The 23,581-nt window shown below is 38.9% G+C and overlaps 1 protein-coding gene and 1 non-coding gene across 4 annotated transcripts in view; both read left to right on the top strand.

Moving 5' to 3' along the window:
• Window positions 1–23,581, top strand: part of LINGO2 (leucine rich repeat and Ig domain containing 2) — a 900,663-nt gene that overhangs the window by 147,456 nt on the left and 729,626 nt on the right. The window lies entirely within an intron of this gene.
• LOC114808497 lies at window positions 13,925–14,062 on the top strand. The gene has a single exon (XR_003756345.1). It is a non-coding gene; the product is annotated as a small nucleolar RNA SNORA7 (small nucleolar RNA).

Raw genomic sequence — 23,581 nt, 5'->3', positions numbered from 1 at the left:
TTTATGTCCTTCTGAAAAGTTATACATTTCCTCTTTAGTATATAACTCAGGATTGAAGTTGAAATAATGCTGTGGGTTTTTTAAGGGAAATTGCAAAATTTGAATTTAAAATGCACTTTACCAAAGGATGAATAACATTTTTAACTGTTTGCTGCCTTCCAAATACGTGAAAACCTTTTCTATCCAGTATTACATTTCCACTATATGTGTTTAATCATTAAGCCTGCTAGATACTTTAAAGAGTAAAACAGCTTTAAATAACATGGCTGGGCCCATGTTGTGCCATTAATAATGAATATAAACCCATTAATATGTGATTATTAAAGGAGAAGAGAGTGGCTACAAAAATGGATGCAAGAGGGGAAACAGAGAAGTAATCATGGAAGATAGTTCCCAGAGAAGTGCATAGGTGTATTACTCATTACCCAAGATTGTATTGTAAGGAGAAAATTCAAGGCCCAAATTAAAGACTCATTAATTTTGCTTAATTTAGGGGTTAGACCACAGAAGTAATGAACAATTTTCATTAAAATCGAAACTAGTGTTACTAACAGTTTGAATGAGGTGGTCCTCTTGAGGTAGGTTATTGCCTTCAGAATCAGAAATAGGAATGCTTTTGAGTTGTGCAGCTACTCCCTGACCATTGCATTTCCTTCTTTTGGACCAAACCTCCAAATGGGCTGTTGATGGCCCGAAAATTCTCAATCCTTTGTCAACTCCTCTTTAGATCTTCTTAGGACTGCATTGCCAGCCACCTGTCCCTGATAATGACTTGGCCGTGCAGAGGACATAGATGAATTGTTTTTCCTCCCTTATAATCCACTGCTTCTATGTCCTTGTTTATCACATATTACTATATTTTTATGAGGGCATAATAGTATTTGGAACTGAATTGTGGCTGTACGTATACCTGATAGATTGTTTCCTCAAATAAGAAAGAGGAATGTGCTATATCAAGCAATAATGTCCTTCCCCTTCATTTTTACATGGCTTTTTCCTGCAACTTCCTGTGTTTCTGTAATTTAAAAAGTGGACAGGTTGTAGTGCTGCTATTAGCTTCAAGCATTTGATATCTCTACTTCCTTTTATATGAGGTTGTTTTCTGCCTACTTCATATAATAGGGACAGTAACAGACAATCGGAAATTATTCAGATCAAAGAGCTCAGCTAATTTTTTTTATATTAATGTCTGTCCCTTCCTCTAGACTGTAAGCGCCTCGTGGGCAGGGAATGTGTCTATTATTATAGGATACTCTTCCAAGCACTTAGTACAGTGCTCTGCACATAGTGAATGCTCAGTTAATATGCTTGACTATGGTATTTGTTAAGCATTTCCTATGTTTCAAGTACTGTTTGTGTTATTTCTTAAGTGCTTACTATGTGCCAAGCACTGTACTCAGCACTGAGGTAGAAAATCAGGTCAGACACACAGTCTCAGTCCCATATGGGGGTCATAGTTTAAGGGGGAGAGAGAACAGGTATTGAATCCCCATTTTACTGATAAGGAAACTGAGGCCCAGAGAAGTTGAGTTACTTGCTCTAGGCCACACAGTAGGTGTTCTTTCCACTGGGCCATGCTGCTTCTCAATGACAATTTTGACACAATAGGAAACAATTCTATCATTTTTGCTAAAACAAAAACTATAAAGACAGCAAAAACAAAGTGAGCTTTCAAGTTTGGGCAGACAGCACATGGCAGCTAAAGTAGAAAAGCTGTACGTAACTTCTATTTGATTTTCTCTAATGATAATGATGGGGTCTTCGGTTAAGATTTATGGATTAATCTCTATCCTGAGACTTCAGAACCAAGAAATTCAATATAGTAGCTGGTTAAAATGGCTAGTAAGGACAACATGACTTTTAAGGTGACTATCATAGCTGTCACCAGATGGTCTTTGGTACTGTAGCTGAGGTCACTTTGGCTGCAAATGTTTTTTGCCCATAACATTACTGTGACAACTGACACAATGTGCTACATCTGTAATAATATATATTTATAGCATGATAGTATTTATTTTGATGATAATCCATCCAGAAGACCAATCTACCTCTATAGTCCTTTTCTCAGTGCTGTCAGGAGGATAAAATAATTTGCTTCCCTGTCTAAGAACTGAGCTGCAGAGTATGAGTCTCTTTCTGACTTTGAAATAGCCTGTCTGGGATCTGAGGTCAGAAAACTGAACCATGTGTCCCCTCCAACGCCTGAATCCAGGCAGACATCAGCCTAAAATAGCCTTCTCCAATTCCTATACAGGCAAGTGGTGGAGTAATGCATAGTTCAACTTATCTGATACTGGAGTGGGATCTAGAGGACAAGGCATTTATTATCATAAGAGAAAAGGTCAGGAGATGGAAGGAAAGTCCCTCTTGTCACCAATCCAGTGTTACCACTGGAGTTTACTGTGTCAAAAAAAGAATAAAGCTCTATTGCAGTATCAGAGTATTGTGTCTAGTCAGCTGAAACTGGTCATTTAAAATAAAATAGTGTTCAAAGAGGATTGAGTAGAGTGATAATGTGAGTCAGTTTTAAGAGTGATCAAAGTGATAGACTGAAAGGGAGATGAATTGATTGGCTGTAGTGAATCAGGTTTTGGAGCAAGATTAGAGCTCAGTTCATGAGCATCCTTTGTCATTTAATCAAGTTAATCAAGGTGATTCTGCTAATCTTAACATTGTACTTAAATGCCTCCATTTACCACACTTTTGAAAATGTGGAGAAATTATTTACCTCCATTTCTGTGTTGCTTAATTCTGTGCTCACTTTTGTATAGCATAACATTCCTTAAAAGCCAAATGCAGTATCAGAGTCCAGTAGTAAACTGATTAACTTTAAATAGGCAAAAAAGCAAAGTAGTATGTTTTCTCCCATGTTTAATTGAAATAAAAATACATATGCTACAACAGCAAGGTATTAATTGAAAACACAACTTCCAAGCAAAGACACAGCTCAGGGTTAGAAATTGTTACCCTACAGAGCCTGCGCTTTAAGGAGCTAACTCACCATGGACATAATTTAGAACTGAAAGGGCTGCTCAAGCCTCCCAGTCTGCTGCCTGGGTTCCTAATACGCAGGATCTGGTCATATTCAGTGCTAATCCATGTTAGCATGTTGGGCTAGAAGGGTTTCTGAAGGATCAAAAACTCATTACTGCCCTAGAACACCTGATCTCCATCATTCCAAGGTTAAAAATATCTTCCACAGATGTGGCTCTCCAGCAGTATAATGCTATCCCGCTCCAAGATTTTATTTTTGGCTTCTCATCATAATTGGCAGTTTTATTCTGTACTACCATGATATTTGGCTTAATTTTCCCATAAAATGAAACCTGTTATTAGAATATTTGCATAGTAACATTCCAAATTGCTTTAATAGTATTTAATTGATGCTGGTGGATTTTAAAACATTGTAAAAGCATATTTGTCAGATCAGATTTAAAGCAAAACCACATTTTCTCTTTTGGATTTTGCAGCTATCATCTCCATTAGTTAGTACTATCCATTTTAAGTAGTTTGGGGTGATGAGGAAATGAGGAAAGAATGCAGAAAAGGACATTTTTGGATGCTACTGAGTGAAGAAAGCCCATATCCGCAGTGAAATAATTCATTCTCTGAGAAGTGCGAAACTTCAATAACTTCTAAATAATTCCATTCAAAATCTGAAAAAAAAATTCATGTAACTATTTTTACTGTTTTTAAGTACTGCACTATGGCTTTAAAATTTATCTCAAATCACGCTTTCATGGTGTTTTTACTAAAGGGCAAATAAAAGTACTATTTTCATGAACATAATACTTCATTTACCTAATGGCAACATGGCTGCCCCATTATTTTTTGGCCAAATAGCAGATTTGGGGCAATCACCTTTTCGTTCAGTGGCAAAAGTGCAACTGACTTGTGAGAGCAATGAGAATTCACTTTTGAAAGCATGTGGAAGGGCCCAGGAGAGAGTGTCTAACATTATCAGCTTTTTGATTTGATCTAGTTTCAAGACTGTTTCTATTGCACATTCCAAGTGATGTCGATGATTTATCAAGTTTCCAGTTGATTTTTCTCCTACTTAACCTAACTAAATGATGAGACTCCCTAAGTCCCCTTTGGGATATGAGCACACCAACTGAGCTTCCTACAATTACTTAATCAACTCCACAGTTACCTAAGTCTTCCCTTAAATAGGCTGTGCAAATTTGGGCATTCAGTCTTTAATCAAGTTGACCAAAGATCACTGCATGTGTATAGGGTAAGCGAGAAGGGCATTTTTTTCACCTTGTAACTCAAAATATACACATTTTTACATAGCATATATATTTTGTAGGTTTATGCTGACCTATCCTTTGAAATCAATCAGTAATTGAGCTATCAATCAATCGTATTTATCGAGTATTTAATATGTGCAGAGCACTGTAGTAAGCAGTTGGGAGAATACAACAGTATAACAGATGCATTTCCTGCCCACAATGTGATCCACAGAAAACTGCGGTTGACCAGTTAGATGGTGTTTATTGATGTGCTTAGGTGGTTTACACCCTAGGCTACCTTTTTACCATTTGTTATCAAACTGCTAAGTAGCTCTTAATCAAGCCACAGTAAGTGCTATTTCATAGTGGCAGTTTTACGTCCTGCAGGTGAAACTTCCTTCTGCCATGAGCCTAAAAGCACAGAAATCCTTCCATCTTTCCATCAGCGAGATTCAGTCAGCTACAAAGGGATTGAGATGTGCAAATGAGTCCATCTCTTTTGATAATTTTCCTCTCTTTAGAGTGCCAGTGAAGTTCAAATCATAAAGCAGTTGGTGATGCGTTCCAGAACAGATTAGGCTGAGATTAGGCCCTAGTCTATCTCTCCTATCTCATGCAGGTAGGCAAGGGTTTTTAGAGCAGAAAGATATTCTGAGTTATAGTCTGCATCATAGTCTGATCCAACATATCTTTTATTCTTGAATCTTCAGTTGTTGTTTTTTTTCCCAGAAACAGCATGTTACAAAGTGCAAGTTTGCTTTTATCATATATCTTGTGTTTTATATTTTCTCTATTTGAAACCTAAAATATACACTACTTCTGTCAGTCTCATGATTTAGTACATTCCTAGGAGATGGTTGGGAATTAAGGAAGATGAAAAGTATCCAAAAAATGCTTTTGTAAGGCCCCCGTCTATGCCACCCTTGCAGTTCACTATTGAATCACCTTTTTCATTAATCAGATGACTGGTACATGCTATATAAATTGAATATGTAAAAGCAGGAGAGAGGCCTGTGTCTAACATCCTAAATACACTTTCTTGCTGAATTTAAGCAGAAAAAAACAAAAAGACTCTCATGTATAATTTATCTGTTTTCAGCAAACTTGAAAATATTAATGCAAAAACTAATACTTCAGGTAAATATCTGTCACAGGTAGATATACTATTTATTGAAAGCAGTGTTCCTGAGAATAATTCTGGATTTCAAGGAAATCTGCTTAAGGGGAACCTAATGTTCAATGCCAACCTGGCATCGTCAGTCATTGCATTATGAAAACTATATTAATATTGGTATATCCATGTACCACAAATCTCTAAGCACATCCTGGAAGTTCTGATATCAGCATGTCTAGCTGATTGACAAACTGCATTTCAGGGGTTTTTTTTTCACCCTTGTCCTTGTCCCAAACCTGCCTCGTGTGTCCCAAAGCTGAAAGCATGGAGAGTTAAGTGAGAACCACCAGCAACTCCATGCAGCAGCTCTCAATTGGGCAAACTACAACTCTAATCAGGAGATGCATTTGAAGATTCGATTTCATGGCAAAAGTACCGGTTCAACCTAATACTTTTGAGTCTTGCAATGTGTCCAACTGTGACAAAAATAAACAGAATAATTCTTCCAAATGTTAATTGTGTGAGGTAATATTATCACCATTAAATCACATATAGATTCCATTGATTCTTTCCAGCCTGTTGTTGGTTTTCCCCTTGCACTTCCAGTTACATCACAAATATCCAAATATCTAAAGTTTTATTTTGACAATATCTGATTTGTTATGTTAGATCAAGCTCATTCTATTTTTTTCTCCCAAAGCAAGAATATAAAATTTTAAATGCATATTAGCTTTTGTTTATTAAAAGGAGACTCTATCAGGTATTTAATTAATAGTTTCAATTTTCGAAGTGAAGATTTCCTCAGCTTTCAATGAGATAATAATGAATTGGACCAATAAAGCACTGTAGCTGGTGTTTGTTAATAAATATCACTTCTGTGGGTGTGGGTAAACAGTATGAGTCATTTTGTGATTTCTGTATGAAAGGTCTTCCATTTTGCCAGCAGACCAGTTTAATGCAGCATAAGGCAACAACAAAGTGGTAGCAATGAGATTTATGCCTGTGTTTGAATCACATTGTGCTGAAAAGAAGCACACTTTTGATCAAAGTGGATTTACTACTTCTCATGTATAATCTCAGCAAAGCCATGTAATAGTAGCAGGCAGATTCTGAAGTTTTTATATTCCAATATTTCTGACTTTAATGAATATGGAAAGGATGGTTTAAAAACCTAAAACAAGGATTTTACTTCCTTTCTCTACAATTATGTTTTGTAACTTTTTTTGTAAACCATCACATTTTGACACCATTACTAGAGAGATTAAATAATAGAAAATAATATAGCTGAGGATGTTAAAATGATATGTTGATCAAGCCTCTTATCAGTCCTTCATTGGTCTTTGCAACCACACTTGTGCACGTCGATAGGATCCCACTGTCAGTAGCACTATTTCTGAAAATGACAGTCATGAAGAATATGTTCCAGGGCTTCATCTTTCTTTATTTGTATGAGTTCACCCTGAATTCCAAAATGCATAAAAAACACTACCCTATATTTTATTAGCTTGAATTGGGATTTTAACATTATTTAAATCCAAATTTAAGTACAGTTTAGTGATAAACTGTCACTTTGGTTGTAATGTATGTTGTAATTATGTTATTTGGAAAGGACACTTGAAGAATTTGGGAATGTTTTTCCTACAACTTGCATCTTTGTGGATATAATGTGCTCCACAAGTGGGTGCAAGGAGATTTGCAATAGGAAAAATGGTTGTCGGCATATGTGTGGTATCGGTTAAGGCCTCAGTAAAGTATTGAATGTATTTTTTTCATTACCTAAATTATTCAGTATCACAACTATCTCATAACAAAACCAACTGAATATTCTAATTTTACAATGTTCATGATAATAATTGTGGTATTTCTTAAAGTGCCTACTGGGGTAGATACAAGATAATCTGATCCCACATGAGGCTCACAGTTTAAGTAGAAAGGAGAACAGGTATTGAATCCCCATTTCACTGATGAGTAAACTGAGGCACAGAGAAGTTAAATAACTCACCCAAGATTACCCAGCAAGTAAGTGGCAGAGCTGAGATTAGAACCTAGGTTCCCTGACTCCCAGGCCCATGCTCTTTCCACAAAGCCATGCTGCCTCTTGGTTCATCTTGAGCCTTTGAGTAAAAGAACCTTTGTTAGCATTTTTTTAACTTCATGACACAAATTAATGTTATTTGTCCAATAATATTGATAGTCTTGAAATGATATTTAATTTGCTCAATTAAAGAAAAATGAATGAAAAAATTGTATATGCTACAGATATTGGATATATGGCAACCACAAATGCATACATTTTTATATATAATATATGTTTCTCTGTGCCTATTGAATTCTAAAGACAAATGTTTCCTCACATTCCTCTATTTTTTCATAATTGAAAAGTACTTATGATTGAATTAATATGCATTGTATAAATTCTTGAAATTTGAAATATTAAGATTATAGGGACACCAATTTGTGGTTTTAGGCTTCAGTTATCTGACTAATCAATGTATTTAATATCCACTTAGGAAAATCAACACTCCAAAATTTCCACTTTATTGAAATATTACATGCTACACTATAATTTTGCAAAAGTTATTTGCAAAAATGCAAAAGAAAAACCCTAGAAATCTGAAAATAGGAGATATTTACTACACAAAAGCTATTTTAACATGAATGTATATTCTTTGGGCTAACATAATTTGTATTTTCTCTTGTCATGCTATGTGAATTCAGCATGCCTTTTAGGTGCTTCAAACATTAACATGATTTCCCATGTACAATCAAATCCATGCCTTAGAAATTAGGTTCTCATTAATTCATATTTATTGAGTGCTTCCTGTGTGCCAAGCTTTGTACTAAGTGCTTCTCAAACTGCACTAAACAGTTTAGTGTGTAATTTGAAATTTTGTATATGGATTTAGGGACTCGGATGAAATTAGACAAGTGCCCTGCAACCTTTATTGCTTTGGAGTTAAAGGGAAATGGAAGGAATTAGTCAATGTTACAGGAAAACTAGAAGTCTGTTTTGGGAAGAGGCTGACCTCAATCACTTGACCCTTTGTGAAGACAGAGTGGATCTCTCCCCATCTTAGTGCTCACTCTTCTGGCTAGCTGCAGGTGGTTGGAGTTTTCCTGGACTGAAAGAGTCCAGTGGCAGCTGCTGGGCACAGCTGGAACACAGGCCAGGGACAAAGAACAGGGGACAAAGCAGATACCCAGGATGAGGGCATATAGGATATTGCAACATTTTGCTGATGAGGAGCTGCTGAGGGAAAATTAGTATCAATCAGTGGTATGTAGTGAACACTGTTTTCAGAATACTATACTAAGCACAATATTCAAGAGTACAATAGAGTTGGTGTACAAGAACCTTGCCCTCAAAAATTGTAGAAATTAATGTGAATAAAAATAGGATACTGGCAGGAAGCCCCCTGTATAGACTATGCTTTTATTTAGAGGTACTTGGCATGCTGTGATATTATTTTATGCTGTTGTTTAAAATCTTCCTTATTCCACTGTCACTTTGTTTTCTTCAAAGGTAACTAATTAGATGAGTAAAATTATTTTCATTATCTTCATCTTTTCAAAAATGCTTTAAGTGAAATAGTCATCACATCCCTGAAAAGGGGCCATTTCCATAGATATGCCAATCTTTTTCTAGAAATAGTCCTATTGTACTTAAAGCAATGTAGGTGCTAAGTGTCATGTTTTGTATTAATATTCTGTGTTTATACATTAATAACTGCTGTCTCAGCTGCCAGAGAACAAAACTAATATCAATAAGAAGAAAAATGCTAAAGCTTTTCCAAAGCTCTCAGTGAAAAATAATTTGACTAACTTTGTTATAAGGGCTTTCATCATTCATTTTGCTCAATCCAAATACACTCATGAATTTACATGCAATGTTAATTCTATCTTTTAGATGCTTATGACATCACTATCACCATAGATAGCATCACTATCATATTTTGAATATTATGTGAGTCCTTGCCATTTGGCCCTTGATTAAAATGAACAAAAAGAAAAGTAGCAAATATTATTGATTATAGGGCTAGAAGTTATCTGAAGTCTTCTGAGAAAAAGTGAAAGTGCTGGAGGAAAGAAGGGTGAGTTTTAACCTAACCATTCAAGTTTTCTGAATGGCTCTAATGAGAAGAATATAGATGACCTTGTTCTTCATCTTCCTAAAATATCAAACAGGACAAAATAGGCTTAATCATAGCAAGAGAGAATTCAGTTAGAAATGTTTTGAAAAAGTGTCTGTTAGGGTGATGTACACAGACATCCAAGGTTGGTCTGGAATATCTGTTCCCTGGTATCTCTCAAAAAAGACTGGGCAAACGTTTGACCTGGGAGAGTTTGGTGTGTGAATGCTTTTAGACAGAGATGGATTAGATGGCTTCTTGAGGTCCCTTCCAGCTATATGATTTGATAATCAAAATAAGTTGGAACAGGCTGTTTAAATAAATATCTAAATATTGTACAAGATGCATAGGATTACAAGACTGGAAGATCATGGGTAACTGCCCTATCTATGGGCACGTCTGCACCTAAACCCAACCAGATAATGAAGATAACTATAATAAATTCCCTTATGGCCTAAATGGATGCATGAATGGGCAAAGATGTAAATATTTAGGGTTTCAGATATGCTTTTATTAATTTAATAGTAGTTATTGAGCACCTACTATGGGCAAAACATTAGACTAAACTATTAAAAAGCAGAGACTCTGCCTTCATGGAACCTACAACCTAAAATGGAGTGGAGGTGGGGAAGTGTCAAAAGCCCAGTGTTGTTCACAGTGGTTGTTGGAAGAGGCAACAGCCAGAGGGCACGAGGATATTTGCATCATTATGCCAGGGATTTGTGCTTCTTCTGGAGGACCCAAGGCCCTGTATCAGCCACAGGGGACAGTGGCTTGAGCAGGGCCCGGGAGGTGAGAGACCATAGAAACTGAGAGCACTGTCAGGGGAAGAAAGTCAGTACTATCCAGAGAGCCATGTGAGAGACATATATTGGGGACTAACTAAACTGCTTAGTGCAAGTAGGTAGGACCAGGGATTTAGCATTCCAGTTCAAACATCGGTAACATTTTCCTGCCCCTATATACAACCCAGACTCATTCCCCAGCCATTTCTAGGACTGGTCAAGTTTTTATTTCTTTTTTGTTCCTGCTTTTAAACAAGTGATTCACTGCCACTTTCAAATTGCAAACCCCCTTTTCATTGTTTTTCCTGGCATGTTATCAATAGCTGGGGCTGGGAAGGGACAGTGCTGCATATGATGATGATGGTATTTGTTAAGTGCTTACTATGTGCCACGCACTGTTCTAAGCACTGGGGTAGATACAAGGTTATTAGGTTGTCCCACATGGGGCTCACAGTCTGAATCCCCATTTTACAGATGAATTAACTGAGGCACAGATAAGTGAAATGACTTGCCCCAAATTACACAGCTGTCAAGTGGCAGAGCCAGGATTAGAACCCATGACCTGTGACTCCCAAGCCCAGGCTCTTTCCACTAAGCCATGCTGCTTCTTGCATATGTGGCTGACATCTCTGGTTTCGTAAAAAGAAAAAAAATGGTAGAATGTAAGGGGACCCAGGGAAGGAGAGGCCAAGTTTGGAGCATAGAGGTTAGTAAAACTGTTGGGAACAGGGGAGAGTGGGAAGGGATTGAGGCAAAGAGATGAGGGGCAGTGATTGGACATATCTCTGGGAGTGAAGTTTACGTATTCTGGGGTATGTTAGCAAATGTTCCCAACTGTGTTGTCATATTCCAGTCTGATTGTAATATAAACATATGTGAAAAGACCTATACTTGATCAACACACTCTTCTGTACTGTTTGAACGAAGAGATATTGCCCTGTAAGATTAAAGTTAACTAGGTGCCATCTTTAGAGAGCAGTTCAGAGTTTCATGAGGCAGGCAATGTTTAGGGCATCAGATAGTGTTAAAGTAGAATGATTTTATTCTCCATAGTTGTATTAATTCCTAAATCCTGACTCCATAACTATCCCTTTCGGCCAAGAGGCGGGCATGTTTACCACCATCCTCTGGAATGCCCATCTCTCTTGGCGTATGTTTGGTATTTCATTGCTTTACAGTAATCATTCAGGTGTAAATAGAATCTTATCTTGAACCTCCATTAAACTGAGCAAGGGAGCATTATTAAACACATGGTTAAACTTCCATCAGACTTGCTTTCATCCTCCCAGCTAGTCAAATAGGGGACTTTCTAGGGCTCAATTCTCCCAGTTAATCCATTGAAGATTTCTCTGGTGAATATTACTGCTTCTTGTTCAACAGTTTTTGATTAAATGTCTTTTAACCTGCCTGACAGGGATCAAACTTCTGCTCCTCTTGGCAAAAAAAAAAGGCCACATTCATTTCATATATATGGTTAAAATTTTGACATGTAAATTTTCCTTTAGAATATCTTCTTGACTCTTATTTTGTGTGATTTTGACATTTTCTTTACTATATTACCACTGACATCTCTGTCATTGTCTCATAGTCTTCCTGACTTCCACAGAGCCCCTCATGCCAAGCTGACCTTGCCTAAAACCCATTGTGTTATAGTCTGCGAACAACCACTTAACAAAAGCAACAAATAGACTAAGGGTTTTTTTTGATAGTGAGGAATAATTCTCAATTATTTTTATTTAGCAATTCAGCAAAGAGAAAAACAGAAATCATGGCCAGCACCCTCCTTAATTTTATTACATCTTCGAGTCTACATAAATAGATCTTCCCACCCAAACCCTATCTTTCCCCATCTTTCCCATTACTGTGGATGGTACCACCATCCTTCCTGTCTCACAATTCCGTAACCTTGGCATTATCCTTTACTCTCTCTCATTCAAACCCACATCACTAAATCCTTTTGGTCCCACCTTCACAGCATTGGTAAAATCCACCCTTTCTTCTCCATCCAAACTCCTACCATGTTAATACAATCACTCATCCTATCCTGCTTGGATTACTTCGTCAGCCTCCTTGCTGACCTCCCAGCCTCCTGCTTCTCCCCACTCCAGTCTATACTTCACTTTGCTGCCCGGATCATTTTTCTACAAAAATGTTCAGGACATGTCACACCACTCCTCAGAAAGCACCAATGCTTGTCCATCCACCTCCACATCAGACAAAAACTCCTCACTATTGACTTTAAAGCACTCCATCACCTTGCTCCCTCCTACATCACCTCACCACTCTCATATTACAACCCACCCCACACACTTTGCTCCTCTAATGTTAATCTTCTCACTGTGCCTCGATCTCACCTATATTGCCATCGACCCCTCGCCTACATCCTGCCCCTGGCCTGGAATGCCCTCCCTCTTCAGATCTGACAGACCATTACTCTCCCCCGCATTCAAAGCTTTATTGAAAGCACACCTCCTACAGGAGGCCTTGCGTAACTAAGCCTCCCCTTTCCTCTTCCCCCACTCCCTTCTGCATTGCCTTGACTTGCTCCCTCTGTTCTTCCCCACTCCCAGACCCATTTATGTACATATCTGTATTTTTTTATATTAATGTCTTTCTCCTTGCCCTTTAGACTGTAAGTTCATTGTGGGTAGGGAATGTGTCTGTTTATTGTTGTATTGTAATTCAATTCAATCGTATTTATTGAGCACTTAATGTGTGCAGAGCACTGTCCTAAGCACTTGGGAAAGTACAATACAACCAAAAAAGATGACATTCCCTGCCTACAATGAACTTAGTACACTGCTCTGCACACAGTAAGTGCTCAATAAATATGACTGAATGAATGAATAAATACAAGGAAATTGGGTTTGGACACTGGGCTTCACAGTTTCAATCCCCATTTTTCAGATGGAGTAACTGAGGCACAGAGAAGTGAAGTGATTTTCATTCAATAGTATTTATTGAGCGCTTACTGTATGCAGAGCATTGTACTAAGCGCTTGGAATGTACTATTTGACAACAGGTAGAGACAATCTCTGCCCATTGATGGGCTTACAGTCTAATCAGGGGAGACAGACAGACAAAAACAATAGCAATAAATAGAATCAAGGGGATGTACACCTCATTAACAAAATAAATAGGGTAATAAAAATATATATAAATGAGTGGACGAGCACAGTGCTGAGGGGAGGGGCAGGGAGAGGGAGTGGAGCAGAGGGGAAGGGGGGGGAAAGGGGGCTTAGCTGAGGGGAGGTGAAGGGGTGGCAGAGAGGCAGAAGGTCACACAGCAGACAAGTGGTAGAGCCGGAATTAGATCCCATGATCTTTTGACTCCAAGGCCCATGTTCTATCCACTGCACATGCTGATTCATGCATTACTCGTATTCAGGTACTCAAAAAGAACCAAACTCAAAAAAACGAACATCAACTCTATACATGGAGAGTAGAACTCAGGCTCTATACTAGGCCACTACACTTCCTCCCTCTGCCCTGCTAAAAAGCCCATCTTGACCAGGTAATCCCAGTCTTTCAGTTCTCTTTACACATTGTGGATAGTTATAGGTCTGTTGTCCACTACTCTAACTTGGGTTCCCACCCTGGGTTGCCAAATGAATGCTAATTGGGGACTCTTTGGGTTACTTACATTCTACGATGGGTTCTCACCTCTCAGGGTCGCACCTGGAGAGTTTCCAGTACTCTACCAGTCTCGACTATGGGAGGGAGAGTAGAGCAGAGGCCTACCCATTCCATTCCTAGCTTGGGCAGTGGCTAGTGAATGGAAGGCAATCTGCTACAAGGCAAAACTCACCCATGCTGGGCAGCAGCGGCACGGGAGAGAGTCGAGGCCAGAGACTCAAGTTTACTGCGTGGAAGGCGACAATGGTAAACTACTTCCATATATTTAGCAAGAAAACTCTGTGGATGCACTACCAGAACGATTGCAGATGGAGGTGGGGCATTCTGGGAGAGATGTGTCCATGGAGTTTCTATGGGTCGGACATGACTTGACAGTATAAGACAACAACAACAATGATGGGTTCCATGCCTTTGATTTATACTCCAATAGTTTTTTCATTTATTTCCTAACATGTTGTTTCATGAGAAGATCCTTTCCTTTCACCATTTTGTGCTTAGTATTCATCATCTCTCTCTCACTTCCCTAAACAAAGCAGAAATATAAGGAAGTGAAACAAAGCCATATCTTTACATGTTGGTAGACACATTTTTTTCTTTAGAGCATCAACATCAGTGCTGGATGAAGTGTGAAGAAGATATATAGTCAGTAGTAGCTAACAAAACTTAAAGAAAATACACAACTCACAACTATAATCAGCCAAGTACTGAGCTCTATGACCAGAACAACCGCATTTGCCAGGAGCGTTTTTTTCTTCCAGGTCACAAGCATTCCGTACTTATTATGGTAAGTTGGTGTAGTTCTTCAAATTCAGGATGAAGCTCATTGTCTATTTTTAGCAACAAGAAGACAATATTGTTCTTACATTCATGTTTTAGCAAGGGTTGGCCACTAGCCTTCCCTCAGTATGGTGTTAAGCAGTAGTTTAATACATGGTTCCCTAGCTATCATAAATGAGTTAGCACATTTCTCAAACCTCCTTGCTTTCTCCTGGTAAAAAGTTGATACAGTAAGAAAATTCTAACTAAATGCATGGCTTTTTTCTCATTGTTCATTATGTAAACCATTGTAATGGGCATAAGATTTTTACTGCTCTAGGAGGAAAGGACATTTTTATGAGACTTCCCTTTCTCAACTTTGTATTTGTGCACTATTAATAAAACAATTTACTAAATAATTTATTTTATGGGTAGCATGCAAGCTCCTAGTCTAGCAATATACACATTGGAGTTGATCAAATATTAGTAGTGATGATGGAGACCCATAAAATAATGTGCATAATGGTAACCACTGGAGACTAGTTGCACCATATTTAAAATGGACCTTATTGTTTTTAACAAGGTTTAAAGCTACTGCTCTACATTTGAAATTATGTGGGCAGCTACTTCAACAATTAGTCCTTTATTGTATGGGGGTTGAAAGTTATGCACTATCACCACAATAAAGGATGAGTACATGGATGTATAAGTAAATGAAATGATATATTTCCATTGACATTCACTTAATTTCATTGATATTCATTTAATATTCACCCTACCCTCAGCCCCAAAACACTTATGTGTATTTCTACAATTTATTTATTAAAATCTGTCTTCCCTTCTAGACTGTAAGCTCTTCGTGGGCAGGGAGTGTGTCTACCAACTCTGTTATATTGTTCTCTCCCAAGCGTGTAGCACAGTGCTCTGCACACAGTAAGTGCTCAGTAAATGCCATTGGTCAGTTGATATATTAGAGGGGTGTGATGAGCCCATTAGTGCAGCTTAGCGGTGGCTTGCTTTTAGAAATTTGAGAAGAGTGGTAACCAAACTAAGAGGAAGTTATATATATATCTTTAAATTTATGCATTATAAATTGCTTATTTATTCATATTAATGTCTGCCTCCCCCTCCATTCATTCAATTGTATTTATTGAGCGCTTACTGTGTGCAGAGCCCCTCTAAACTGTAAGCTTTTTATGGGGAGGGAACGGGTCTGTTAATTCTGTTGTATTGTACTCTCCCAAGTTCTTAGTACATTGTTCTGCACATAGTAAGTGCTCAATAAATACCATTGATTGATTTGTTGCACTGAGTGGCCTTGCTGAACAGCTCTTGTTTTGGTGTCAAATAGTTGATTTTTTTGAGAATTTTTGTATCTATTTTATTGTATCCATTAGGTCTCAAGCAATGGAGCAGATACACAGTAATCAGATCAGACAATAATCCCTGTCCCCCATGGAGCTCACATTCTAAGAGGTACAGAGAGCAGATATCTTATCCCCATTTTACATAAGCAGAAACTGAAACCCAACAATATAGAGGTACTCAGAAGTGTGTCTTCTTTAACAGCTCAGGTGTAACAACCCCTAGTTAGAAGGTGATAGGTAAAACAGCCAGTGAATGAGATTGAGAAGGAATGAACAGAGAGACAGGAATAGAACCATAGGAGTACCCTACCTGTAATTTATTTGGATTTCCGGCATTCCCCTATCTAGTATTATATTGCACAGCATACACACTCAATGAATACTATTGATTGATTGAGTAGAAGAAGGCAAAAGCAAGGTTTAACTCCTGCTCTGGACTGTAAACTCACTGTGGGCAGGGAACATGTCTACCAAATCGGTTATGTTGTCCTCTTCCAAGACCTTAGTCCAATACTCTGCACACAATAAGAGCTCAATAAATATGATTGACTGATCAGTGTTTCAAGGAGGAGGGAATGATATAGTGTTGAACGTGGCAGGTAAAGCAAGGATTAGGGCATAGTGGTTTTACTTGGCTAAGAGGAGGTTGTTCGTGATCTTGGAGAATGCTGTTTCAGTGAAGCAAAGGGACCAAAAACCTGGATGTAAGTGAATTTAGGAAAATGTTGGTTGACAGGGAGTGAATAATACCAGAACAATCATGGTTAAGATAAAACATGAGCATTATCAATTGGAAGGCCTATGCCTTATAAAAGACATAGTGGAGTCCTCTAATTTGTGAGCAAAGAGAAAGCAATTAATTTACTATACCTTTCCCCTTGAGTTCACACAATTTTTAGTAATTATATTGATTGAATAGAACACAGTTGAAGATTTGTTTCTAATTTAATGAATAAAAATTAGGGTTTATCTAATGAATAGAATGTCATTCCTAAAGAGAATTATTTCATTCAGTATATGATTATATTCAACCTATTTTAAAATGTTGCCCAGATTGTATTTTCCTTCTGAATCCAGAAATCGTCAGATAGGCTGAGTTGAAAAGATAAATTCTGTTATAATCAATCAAATTGGTACATATTAAACAGCAAGGATGAACACTGCAATCCTTTTCAGGGTATTGCTTAGACAACCAAATGTGCGTAATCATTATGTTACCAAATTTGCTGCCTCTCCACCCTCCTGTCTGAATCCCCTCACTCATCTCTTGTTTGAAACTCTCTTCTATACACACAACTGTCTTTCATTTTCAAATACAACGTTGCCAATGGTGGGATCCCATCTATCTGTATGTGTGACTGCAAAGATGAGTATGCAATTAACACACTAACACTGTTTGCATGTGAAGATAGTCTCTTACTACTCTAAAGGATTTGCTCCAAAAAGGGCCTGACTCTTTTCTTGAGCCTGTCTGTGGAGTTCTGGTCTCAGCCTAAGTCTTTTCTTCAGCCTTTTTGAGTGTAATAATAATAACTGTGGTACTTGTTAAGCGCTTACTATGTGCCAGGCACTGTACTAAGCACTGGGTTGGATACAAGGAAATTGGGTTGGACACAGTCCTTGTTCCGCATGGAGCTCCGAATGTAAAGTAATTGAGAGAAAAGCAGAAATAATAATAATAATCATAATGATGGTATTTTTTAAGTGCTTACTATGTGCCGAGCACTGTTCTAAGCACTGGGGTAAATGCAAGGTAATCAAGTTGCCTCATGTGAGGCTCACACTCTTCATCCCCATTTTACAGATGAGAATCTGAGGCACAGAGAAATTAAATGACTTGCCCAAAGTCACACAGCTGATGTGGCAGATCTGGGATTAGAACCCATGACCTCTGACTCCCAAGCCCGTGCTCTTTCCACTAAGCCATGCTGATTGTCTCATCTCTCAAGAATATGAGAGTCAATGTATGCTACTCATAGTATGTGATTGATTAACAGTGACGTTCAATATTAGTCTCTTCCTATAGATTTTCTTAACAGGTCACCCTTAATTTTATAGAAATAAAGATTCTTAGGCTGTTGGAATTGTATTAGTCTCTCTGTATTTTGATTGGAGATTATTTTGAAACAGAGCCTCTGACTTGCTCAATAAAGGAAAGATGTGAAGCAGAAGGAAACAGTTTTTCATTTATAAAAATCTGAGTATATCATGCTGGTTTTATTCAGTGACAGGTATTGTATGGTGGTTTTCCTGTAAATGAGCTCAGAAAAATTCTCAGGAGCTTTGTGAAGGCATCCAATTAAACAATCAGTCAATGGTATTTATTGAGCGTTAACTATTCATTCATTTAATTGTATTTATTGAGCACTTACTGTTTGCAGAGCACTGTACTAAGTGCTTGGGAGAGTACAATACAGCAGAGATAGCTGACAAATTCCCTGCCCATAACAAGCTTACAGTCTAGAGGTGGGAGAAGGTATTGGCACAGCCTCTTCCTCCAGGGCAGTGGCATATTTTGCTCCACTTTCAGCCACATGTGTCCAGCAGCTTTCTTTCTGCCATCATTGATTATCTCTATGTCTTGCCCATAAATCTTTTTCCTGCTTTGTACAGTAGCTAATCACTTAAACTAGAAGTTCAGTAATTGAGTAGTCAATAGACACTACTCGTCTACGAGGTAGATCACGGGCCCGAGATTCAGAGGAACTTGAGTTCTAATCTCGGCTGTGCTGCTTGTCTGCTGCATGACCTTGGGCAAGTCACTTAACTTCTCTGTGCCTCAGTTACCTTATCTGTAAAATGGCGATTAAGACTTGAGACCCATGTGGGACAGGGATTGTGTCCAACCCAATTAGCTTGGACCTATCCCCGTGCTTAGAGCAGTGCTTGACACATTGTAAGTGCTTACCAAATACCATTATTATTATTGTTATCATTTAATAGGAGAGAATAGGATTTAATCCCCATTTTACAGATGAGGAAACTGAGACACAGGGAATTTAAGTAAGTTGTCCAAGATCCCAGAGCAGACAAGTGATCTTTGTCCTATCTGTAGTTGAGTATGGTATATCGGGTGGTCTTGATCTCATCTCTCTTGCTGTCAACCCCTTGTTCGTACCTTCCCTCCTGTCTGGAACTCCCTCCCACTTCATATCCAATGGATCAACACTCTTCCCTTTTTCAAAGCCCTTCTAAAGTCATATCTCCAAAAGGAAGTCTTCCCTGACTAACCTCTCAAATCCCCACTTTGTTATCCCTTCTCTATTGCCTGTGCACTTGCATTCATACCCCCTATCACTTTGATACTCTACCCCACAACACTTATGTACGTAATGTACATATCGTTATTCGCTGTTTATTTTATTGCTTGTAAGCTCCTTATAGGCAGCAATCATGTCTATCAACTGTTTTGTTCTCTCCCAAGTACTTGGTACAATGCTCTGCACACAGTAAGTGCTCAGTAAATGTCATTCTTTGATTGACTGATAAGGCTACTCAAGAAGCTGGTTGTGATTTCTGTAACTTAATAGCTTTAAGGTCATAAAGTCCTCCAAGGAAAGGCACATATATTTTATCGTATGCTCTCAAGAGCCTAATACGTTCCTTGATAAATAAAGGCATGCCCACAATTTAACTGGGTTTGTTCTTTGAAAGTGAAGTTGATGTTGTGTTGTGAATGGCTGTGTAATAGAGCGCATGTAGAGCACATTTCCTCATAGACTTTTGCATGTTATATATTAGGGTCTATCCCAGAACCTCTGTAAAATTAATATGAGATTCCTTTATATGCTGTATATGGCATGGATAAAGATGACCAAACTATAGTTTAAATTTATCAAAGTAATTAATCATGGAGCATTATAATATTAAATGAGGAATTCTCATATATGTCTTCACAGGAGGTGGCTGAAGTATATGCTTGTTCTGCTGACTATGGCATTGCTTTTTCAATTTAGGTGAAGAATTTGTTCAATTTAGTTTGAACAATATTGTACTTTTCTTCATAAAGTTCCTTATTTAGGCCAACTCTTTCTGAACACCTTTCAATTCCTCTGTACTTCAGGATCTTCTTTTAAAATTCATCCAGCTTTGTCACCAGCACTTAATACAATCCTTGTCACATAGTAAATATTAACAAACGTATTGTTATTATTATTAGTTACATCCATAACTTTTTCTTAATTTCTTTTGACTTCTCACAATAATGAATTGGATTTTTGTCATTCATTGAGCACCTCCTTGGATCATGATTCCTTTCAATGAGATCCAACTAACTCATGGTTATCTAGAGCATCCATTTCTATATGAAGTTGTTGCCCAAGCTCAAATTTCTCTTTTATGCCTTGAAAATATGATATAAACCATGGGCAGAGCTTCTTCCAGTTTCCATTCAGTCTTGGTGGCTTTAATTTCATCCCTCTTGGGGAGGGAGCAAGGAGGGGTTTAATTACCTATGACATTTGGCTGGAACATTAGGACTAGCTGGGTGGATGTGTGGGGTAAGTCATCAAAAAATATAGGTTGAATCTTGGGGTGGCTGTAACCCAGGATATGCCTACAGTGGTGATAATTGTGATGGTGGTGATGAGGATGATGATGAAGACCACTAAGGTTATGGACCAATTTGATCCTGCAAACATGATATATAATCAGGACAATTACTCTCTAAACAACACTTTATTCACTGATGTAATAATAGATAAGGAAGCAAGAAATGTAAGCAAGAAGGTCAACATATCCTTGTAAGGGTTAGTAGTGTGTGGCAGTGTGTAACATTACCATTTGACCAAATTGATGGACAAAACAATGGACTGGTAGTCAGGAGACCTAGTATACCACCGGCCTACTATGTGACATTGTGCAAGTTGATTAACTTCTCAGTTCCTCAGTTTCCTCCTCTGTAAAATGGGGTTAAGGTAGATTATGAGCTCCATATGGGACCTGTTAATAAGCCCTTAATAACTGCTATAAGGATGATAATAATAATATGCAGCTCATTCATGTTTTAACAACCCTATATTTTATTTACTGCACAAAAGACATGAAGAATAACTCACTAGCATCTTCTGTAGAAAAATCTTCTAAATGGATAAACAACCTTTTATTTTTATTTTTCATTCCTTTAATCATTTTTGTCATTCTTTCCTGATTTCCTTTCAGTTTCTTCATATTGTTTTCAAACACTAGTGAACAAAAAGTGTACACAGTAGTCTAATAAATGTATGACCAAAGAAGAGTATAATGAAATGATTACTTTGTACACCTTGAATGACATATTTCTATTAATACAATCTAGTATCATGTCAGATTATTTTATTGACAGTACTATATTGCTTATGCGTATTCAGATTTTCTCTGAATAATCATCATTTCCTTAAGTTGTAATGTGTATGAATCTTGTCTTATGCTGCCGAGTCGTGCCCGACCCATAGCGACTCCATGGACACATCTCTCCCAGAACACCCCACCACCATCTGCAATCGTTCTGGTAGTGTATCCATAGAGTCTTCTGGGTAAAAATATTGAAGTGGTTTACCATTGCCGTCTTCCGCACAGTAAATTTGAGTCTCCGCCCTCGACTCTCTCCCATGCCGCTGCTGCCCAGAACAGGTGAGTTTTGACTTGTAGCAGATTGCCTTCCATTCATTCATTCATTCATTCATTCAGTAGTATTTACTGAGCGCTTACTATGTTCTTGGAATGTACAATTCGGCAACAGATAGAGACAATCCCTGCCCATCGATGGGCTTACAGTCTAATCGGGGGAAACAGATGGACAAAAACAAGAAAACTTAATCGCAATAAATAGAATTAAGGGGATGTACACCTCATTAACAAAATAAATAGAGTAATAAAAATATTTACAAATGAGCACAGTGCTGAAGGGAGAGGGGGAGGAGCAGAGGGAAAGGGGGGAAAGGGGGCTTAGCTGAGGGGAGGTGAAGGGGGGCAGAGAGAGAGCAGAAGAGAAAGGGGAAGCTCACTCTGGGAAGGCCTCTTGGAGGAGGTGAGCTCTCAGTAGGGCTTTGAAGAGGGAAGAGAGTTAGTTTGGCAGAGGTGAGGAGGGAGGGCATTCCAGGATAGCGGTAGGACGTAGGCCAGGGGTTGACGGCGGGATAGGCGTGAACGGGGGACGGAGAGGAGGTGAGCGGCAGAGGAGCGGAGTGTGCGGGGTGGGCAGTAGAAATAGAGAAGGGAGGAGAGGTGATGGAGAGCCTTGAAACCCAGAGTGAGAAGTTGGTTTTTTTTTGTGCGGAGGTTGATAGGCAACCACTGGAGGATTTTAAGGAGGGGAGTGACATGTGCAGAGTGTTTCTGCAGGAAGATGATCCGGGCAGCGGAATGAAGAATAGCCTGGAGCGGGGAGAGACAGGAGGAAGGGAGATCAGAGAGAAGGCTGACACAATAATCCAGCCGGGATATTATGAGAGCCCGTACCAGTAAGATAGCTGTTTGGGTGGAGAGGAAAGGGCGGATCTTGGTGATATTGTAAAGGTGAGACCGGCAGGCATTGGTGACGGATTGGATGTGTGGGGTGAATGAGAGAGCTGAGTCAAGGATGACACCAAGGTTGTGGGCTTGAGAGAAGGGAAGGATGGTCGTACCGTCCACAGTGACAGGGAAGTCAGGAAGAGGACAGGGCTTGGGAGGGAAGATAAGTAGCTCAGTTTTGGACATGTTGAGTTTTAGGTGGTGGGCAGACATCCAGGTGGAGATGTCCTGGAGGCAGGAGAAGATACAAGGCTGGAGGGAGGGGGAGAAGACAGGGGCAGAGATGTAAATCTGTGTGTCATCTGCATAAAGATGATAGTTGAAGCCATGAGAGCGAATGAGTTCACCAAGGGAGTGAGTGTATATGGAGAACAGAAGAGGGCTGAGAACTGACCCTTGAGGACCCCCTACAGTTAGAGGATGGGAGGGAGAGAAGGAACCTGCGAAGGAGACCGAGAATGAACATCCGGAAAGATGAGGAGAACTAGGAGAGGACAGAGTCCGTGAAGCAAAGGTGAGTTAAGGTGTGGAGGAGAAGGGGATGGTCTACAGTGTCAAAGGCAGCTGCGAGGTCAAGGAGGATTAGGATAAAGTAGGAGCCATCGGATTTGGCATTAAGGAGGTCATGGGTGACCTTTGAGAGAGCAGTCTTGGTAGAGTGGAGGGGACGGAAGCCAGATTGGAGGGGGTCCAGGAGAGAGTTGGAGTTAAGGAATTCTAGGCAGAGAGTGTAGATGACTCATTCTAGGAGTTTGGAAAGGAAGGGTAGTAGAGAGATAGGGCAATAACTGAAAAGGAAAGTGGGGTTGAGAGAGGGTTTATTTAGGATGGGGGAGACATCGCTAGCCACTGCCCAAGCCTCTGCTTGACTCTCTCTCCCATAACTGAGACTTGTGGAGTACTGGAAACTCTTTAGGTGCCATACTGAGAGGGGTTGTGTATGAATGTCAAATACATATTATAAGTTCATAGGCCATGAACTTTGTCTAGTTGTGTGTCTGTAGTTATGAATACTTTATTAGTGTCCAACAAATTCAATTATGAAGACTACCAGCTCTGAAAAACG

This window comes from Ornithorhynchus anatinus, chromosome X5, assembly GCF_004115215.2.
Source record: "Ornithorhynchus anatinus isolate Pmale09 chromosome X5, mOrnAna1.pri.v4, whole genome shotgun sequence".
NCBI classification, from domain to species: Eukaryota; Metazoa; Chordata; class Mammalia; order Monotremata; family Ornithorhynchidae; genus Ornithorhynchus; species Ornithorhynchus anatinus.
This window is presented reverse-complemented; position numbering and strand designations above follow the sequence as displayed.